General features: G+C 29.0%; 2 long non-coding RNA genes across 2 annotated transcripts; both read right to left on the minus strand.

Annotated features, from left to right (window-relative positions):
• Positions 1-1,909: 1,909 nt before the first annotated feature.
• LOC108782501 (uncharacterized) lies at positions 1,910-3,981 on the minus strand. The gene is made up of 3 exons (XR_001940999.1): positions 3,681-3,981; positions 3,286-3,488; positions 1,910-2,041 (listed from the first exon to the last, which is right to left on the minus strand). It is a non-coding gene; the product is annotated as an uncharacterized LOC108782501 (long non-coding RNA).
• A 181-nt stretch (positions 3,982-4,162) lies between these two features.
• Positions 4,163-6,240, minus strand: LOC108782500 (uncharacterized). The gene is made up of 4 exons (XR_001940998.1): positions 5,944-6,240; positions 5,703-5,844; positions 5,462-5,594; positions 4,163-4,315 (listed from the first exon to the last, which is right to left on the minus strand). It is a non-coding gene; the product is annotated as an uncharacterized LOC108782500 (long non-coding RNA).
• Positions 6,241-7,634: the final 1,394 nt, after the last annotated feature.

Here is a 7,634-nt window from a genome sequence, read left to right on the forward strand (position 1 = left end):
AAGATCTGACTCTCTTTACATTATTTTCATTTTATTATTTGACTTACTTTTATTACATTACTGATGTATTTTTCGACAGAAATAATTGCCACAAGATTTTACAAATTACATTTATAATCAGACGAATTACATCGTTTTTTGGTTTTCCTGCTGATTATCCGAAATGAATTTAACTTCGATTATGCGAGAGAGAATTCACATCCATTTTTTATATATTTGTTTACATTTTTCTATATAATTATTGTGTGTTTTTTATATTATTATGTCATAATTTCTTACATTGTTAATAGCATGCGACTTATTTAACATTGATAATGACCTAACAGAAGTTGAAACGTTTGTTTTTAATTTTTGTTTCTAATTTTATATTAAACTTTATATTTTAATACAAATGACAGTTTTTATTTACCGTTAGTTAATATTTTAACGAATTTATGGCTCGTAGCCCTGTTTCTTAATTCTTTTAGATGATTTTGTAAATAATTTACTTGATCATTTTGAAGAACAGTATTTACTATTTACACTGTCAGCAATTACCGTAATTAATTCTGTACTTGCATTGATTAGAGTTTAAAGCATTTTCATAGTCATGCCTAAGCCAATTAATTTTGATGCAAAATTACAAGCAACATTTTTCAATTTTTCGTCAGTAAGAATTAAATTAGTAGTATAATATTAACTTCATTAGTAATTGTAGGAGTTTGGAAAATGAGTACTGCATCCATTTCACAGTTACCTTGTAGAGAATTGAATACTAATTTTGTAGCATTAAAGTTTTCTATCTTGCATATGCTATAAAAATATCCTGCCATGTTTACTGTTCAATAATTACATTAGAAAGACGAGCCCCAGATAACACAAACACTTTCAATAAATATTCTATAAACATTCGTCGAGAATATTAAAATATTCTTACAATGTATTAAAAAATATTCTATAAACATACACAGAATGTCAAAATAAGACCAATTTAAATATTCCAGATAGGTCGGAATAAATATCCTTTTTCATATTCTAAGAATATTCAGAGAAGGTATTTAGTTCAAAATATTAAAGAAAATATTTATAAAATATTCTGTCTAAAACTAAGGAGTCTGTTCAATAGTTCTTAACAGCTGTATTACTATCGTTACATTATCATTGCGCAGGTTTTTGTACATAGTAAAACAGCACAACGATAATGTAATGATATTGTACAGTCATTAAGAGTTATAAAATAGGTCTGTAAATTAATTATTAAAACTAGTAGATATATTTATATATACAAATATATATATACATATTTTAATAGAAAAGAAATAAGAATAAGGACATTAAAATATTTTATTATATGTATACATTATATATATAATAGAAATACATTTGTGATATTTACTAAGTTACAATTAATATATATTATATATATGTATAATATACAATATTATATATGTATAAATATATAAGTATACAATAAAATATTGCACTTATGTAATTCTGCACTTATAATAAAATATTACTTTTCTAATATAGATATATTTCTGTATTATAATGTTGCACTTACAACTTTTAATATTTGTTATTAATCTAGATAATGAATGAAGATAAGGTAATTAAGAGATAATCAAGACATTTATACTTATATAAGAATTAAACGTTCGAACTTAAATTGTTAATCTTATTTAAAAATCAAAGACTGAGATGAGGATAACAAAATTAAATCACTTTTTTGTGAGGAAAAATGCCAATAGACAGAAAATCAATTAAAAAATCTGTAGATAAATAAAAGTAGACTCGCGTCTGAATACATCAAAATATAAAGATGTAGGATTATAAAGTATTATAACATATTGCAACATATACTTCAGATAACAAAGAATATTTTTCTAATAAAAAAGTATGTTTCCATAAGTTATGCTTATTATGTGTTTGTTGCCTCTTCTTGTTGCTTCTTGTTACTTTCTTTTGCCTTTTTGGCATTTCTAAACTTTGCTTTTACAAGCCATGCTTTTATAACTGTTTCAATATCACTCAATGCTATTGAACTGTGTTTTTTGCACTGCCCCTATAAAATAAATTTATTATATGTGTGTTTGTGTGTGCGTGCGTGCGTGTGTAAGCCAGGGTTGGGTAGTAACTAGTTAAAACATTAAGTTAAAAATTGATTCCCGTTTCTTACCCGCATTAATTTTAACTTTTAATTTAGTTTTAAAAAATATTAGAGTATACTTCTGGACTCTTGAAATTCCAAAAATTCAGTTCTCAAAAGACAAATGAGAGTACGGCGTAGTTGTTATTACGCAAATCCAGTAAAAAATTGAAAGAATATCAATTTATTCAAAATTTAGAACGTTTCGGTTCATGTTGAACCTTCATCAGCTAATACAAATATTCATTAATTCTTCAATTCAATATAATAGTTCATCCTTGTCAAATATGTCACATCACATTGATGAGATGTTCCAATTCTACAAATATAACTTATGTCAAATAACAAGAATAATCAGGCTAATGAGAGCTATTTCAGCTGTTGTTAGTGCGATCATATATAAGATATATTAAAGTGTGAATATTATATACTACGTGAGTAGTTCCACCCCATTGCGCGCCGAACGTTCGTCGAACTTAAAACGCAAATCTAATCAACTACCGTAGTAATATCACAATTTTTGAAGCTTATAGCATATAAAATTGGATCTTAATAATATGTTGAAAGACATATTAAATTATTAAATTATAATATTTAAAGTAGAAATGAATTTAAATCTATGAAAAATAAGAATTGTGAAGAATATCACGAGTTGGCGTTTCGTCCCGGCTTCCACTACTAGACTCATCAGTAAGGTAATGTAGTGGGAGCCTACCTTAGACGCCTTGGAGAGATGTTAGAAAGAAGTTCTATATAAACAAATAATCATGTAATTCGGCACTTGCGAGAATTGACACGATTAACTATAGACCTCTGTTGGCAAGTCGACGTAGTGATATTCTTCACAAAGTTCTTTTATTTAAATAATAATTTGAAAGTAACAAACGCATTTTTTCAGCCAGCTTTGTGCAATATGGCATTCAATTGAGGACATATCTGTCATGCGCATGACACTCACGCGTGCGGATAATCTTGCACGCGTGAATGCACTGCGAGAACATTGTGCGCGCATTTTGTTATCTGGGTTGCTGCAATATTGCATCGCAATATTTCTAGAGGCGGACATTTTACCGTTGCTGCAATATTGCTGCAATATTTCTGTGCTGTATAGGATGCTTCATTGTATACATAAACTAGATTCACTTCCAATGATAAATTACCATCTCTTTCAAAATAAGGAATGATTTGATCCATACATTGCATTTGCCCCATCTGTGCCTAATCCTATCATTTCATTAATATCAAGATTGATTTGGGATAAAATTGTACCAGAGCATCTTTCAAGTCAATAGCCGTTGTTTTTTTTAATTCGATAAAGCCGAGAAAGTCGATCATCACTGTCTTATATTTCTTGCTATAATACCTAAGAAAGTTAAAGAAATAGTTATTTTTTTCATTTGGAAAAATCAAAAACTGAATAGAAGTTAATATGTAACCAAGTAATACTGTCATGTAAATATTATCTGTGTATTCAAATGAAAAAGAAACATGTTTCATAACACGGTATTTTTAAGTCATGAGTATATATAGAAATAAACGATATATTATAACCTACCTTATACAAATACCCATAAATTTATTTACAGCAATTTCAGTTGACTCATCTACAATTAGTGAATATATCCTAATTTCTTTCACATATTGGATCAAATCTGACAATATAGTTGGCGCCAGTACATTTGCTATTAACTTTGAGTACTTGGTTCGATGAATCTAAAGTTTTTCCAGTTTGTTTCTTTTTCCCAGTATTTTTAAAAGTTCACTGAGATGGTCAATACTTTTAATGGAAGGATACGTTGCAATATACATAGTAAGTTGTAGACTTACTGATTTTGCTTCGAAATTAACAACCTCAATGCCTGTCTAAATAATATTATAAAACAATATATATCTTATATCTCAAAAATAATTTTATAATAACACAAATGGAAATATATATATATATATATATTATATTTCTATTATAATACAACTTGTAATCTGTAGTTTATAAGCTAATATTTACTTAAATTCTCAATACTTTTTTGAATATTTCTGTTTACACTTTGCATTTTAGATCTATACATTTTTTAATTTGCATGTTTCACCAAACCATCATGATGAGTTTGAAGATTTACACAGCACATGTAGAACATCTCGCCACGTTTCCTTGATTATTTATTTCCCAATTTGGATTTTCTGTTAGCCAATCTTCATTAAAATAAAGTAACTTTCTCAAGCGATCTCATTCAGCATAGTTTGATAATTTTAAAAAACACGTAATAATGCATCTATATAAAGTTAATTAACTAATACCAGGGAATGGAAAGTTACTTTTTAAAAGTAACAATTACAGTTACTCGTTACCGAGTAAAAAAAATAACGAGTTACCGTTACTAGTTATCGTTTTTTAAAAGTAACTCTCTCTCTCTCTCTCTCTCTCTCTCTCTCTCTCTCTCTCACTCTCTCTCTCTCTCGTTATAGTTACCGTTACTCGAAAGATAATTTTTCATTTCTTTTCGATTACTTTTTAAAAATCAATCTGAAAATGTACTTTTGCAGTGTTTTTTGTTTAAATGTTAATAAAAGCAATATATATATATACAGCAATATATACATATATATATAGCATAATATAACACTGACACTATGTATAGGAATTTTTTTATACTTTGCAGAAAATTAGAAGATTATATAGGATTGTATAGGACTATCTGAATCACAATATAAGTTAGAAGTTAAAAGGAGAATTAAGAAATACACATAATTTCTTTATTATAATACAGCTATATTTTTACTTAATCTATACTTTTAGCTGTAAATCAAATATTTTGATAGAAAGAAAATTATAACTATAATTAAAATATATAACAAAAGTTTTACAAAAAGGGATGTTTGTCAATTGCTCAACATAAATGTATATAGAAATGTACAGAGTAAAGCTTTGTACACTGCTCAATTAGAATAAAATGTGTACACGATGTTTAGATTAAGTTAAACTAAATGTAGCTTGTACACCTGTATTAAATGAAAACTCTCAATGTCCTACAACCACATTTATAGCTGTATAATTAATAATATAAAATTGTTATATAACGGAATAACGTGTCCACTCGTATGCAAAGTGACGATAAAAGTAACTATAAATTTCGTTACCGTTATCCAAAAAAATGTAACTACGTTACAGTTACCAAAAAAAGAAAGTAAAGCAGTTACTAGTAAAGTTACTAAAAAAGTAACTTGTAACTGTAATTTCGTTACAAATAACGAGTTACTTCCATTCCTTGACTAATACTCGAAATATTTGTCTTTAAAAATTTATTTGTCATTGAAGTTAGCTGATATCATTTAACTTACCTCGAAATATCTTCTCTTTTTCCCATTCTTTTTTAAAATGACGTTTATACTTTCCCCACTTGCCCATTCTTCTTATTATTTTTTTAATCGTTAACTATTGCCATGTGACTATTGCTGAGAAAACTTTTAATAACTGTAAATTATAAAATAAATTATCACCTATAAAAATAATTTATTACTTACTTAGTACTTATAGTAAATAAGTTTGGAAATAGAGTATAGTAAATAAACTATAACTTACTAATTAACCATGTATTACGTTCACCGTTTCTAAAACGCCTTTCCATAATGTAACGTATTGGAGAATTTGACTAAATATATGTGTCGTGATGTGCTCCTGGATATCGTTTATATTAAAAATTTTTAATTCAGGATAAACAAATCTAAAAATATTGTAATAAAAAAATTTTTAAGATACAAAATTGAGAATCTCCAAATCAGCAGCTAGCAAGAGAAGTAATTTTATGTAACATAATACGTACTGCTTGCACATTGATTGATCACCTTAATGATCGACATATGCTTCTTCATGTTCTTTTGGGGCTATAATATTTATGTGGGTGCAGTCTATTGCTTCAATAGTCCCAATAAATGATTGCAATACAGTTCAAAATTTTTCTTGTGCAATACAACGTTCTTCATTGGTCATGGGGAATTGAACCCATCTTCGAAGAAAGTCATTAATAGCGTTGCTTACTGCTCTCATGCAACGGCTAACAGATGGTTGACTTGTTGCAATATCCTATTGCTTTGCTATTGAACCCTGATAGCAGTTAACCGCAAAAAACCTTAAAGCAATTAAAATCTATAAAAGATAATACACACTTAATGTAAAAAATTATAAACAATATTAAGATTAGAACAGGATCACGTTTAATGAGTTCATTATACAAGTAAGAAGAAGTAGAAATTAAAAGAGTATATATATATATGTATATAAATATATATAAAAGTATATATATTATAGCATAATGTAAGATTAAATTCATTTGGCATAGTTTTACAATGCTATAAAAAAAGTAGAAAAAGACATTAAATTATATTCGAAAATTACAGAATATACATAAATATTTATAATAAACTTACCGTTGCAGCTTTTTGATACTGATTATCTTTTATTTTCGCTGAACGTGACTTAGCACACTTAGCCGATCACTCGTTCCTCTGCGAGGTTATGACGTAATTTATAACATATTACTTCACAAAATTTTCTTGAAATTTTGTAAGTAATCGTTGTACAAGTTGTCGATATAACGTTATCGTCACGTACGGGGGTCTCATTAAGAATAACGATACTTATCGTTCATGGACGACAAATGTTTGTCGTTAACCGTGGTACAGAATCGCATTTTGCGACGTTTGTCGATTGATGCTGCTGGTTATACGAGGTGCGTTCGGCATTGCAAATCGGGGGTATCCGTTTGCTTTTTCATCTCAGAAATCGTTCGGCAACTCATATCTTTCTACTACATGTCATCTCATCTGTGTTCGATATTAACATTTCTAAAGCTAATCGAGCTCCTCAATCCATTCTGGATTCAAAGACCGAGCTCGAAGAGCTAATGCAAGAATTCGTGCCTAAATTTAATTCATAACCTTTTTAAGAATAGGTCCTGGTCGGCGGTAGGAATGCACGATACTTTCAATTATATCGATACCTCGAATCGATCCATATCACAGATCAAACTATCGATCCTTTGCAATATCGGGCTCGAAAGTATCGATACCCCAGTATCGAAGTGCCGATATCTTAAGCTAATTCTACAATGTGCTTTTTGTTTCCTGTTTCTTGCTGTTTGTCTCTTGCCTTTTTGATCAAGAAGACAAGATACAAACATCAAGAAACAGGAAACAAAAAGCACAATGCACAAGCAGCAACCTATCAGCCAGGCGCATCGACATATAGAATGGACCGCTGATGGTAGTGGTGGGGGTAGAAAGACGAGTAGAGTAGAGATCCTATATGGAGAGATGGGCCAATGCCCGGCATGATGTTGTGAAACCGGAAATCACGTGATCTTGGAAATGCGCGCCAATATATCAACGCCAATTTCGAAACATCACGTAACACTACTTGTTTATTATAACTTTGTTAAGGGGGGGGGATAACGTTAATTCGATGAAAAAAAAGCATATATTCATGAATTTTTTTATAAGCTATGGTTAGTTCCAG

Source organism: Cyphomyrmex costatus, unplaced genomic scaffold, assembly GCF_001594065.2.
Source record: "Cyphomyrmex costatus isolate MS0001 unplaced genomic scaffold, Ccosl1.0 scaffold1291, whole genome shotgun sequence".
NCBI classification, from domain to species: Eukaryota; Metazoa; Arthropoda; class Insecta; order Hymenoptera; family Formicidae; genus Cyphomyrmex; species Cyphomyrmex costatus.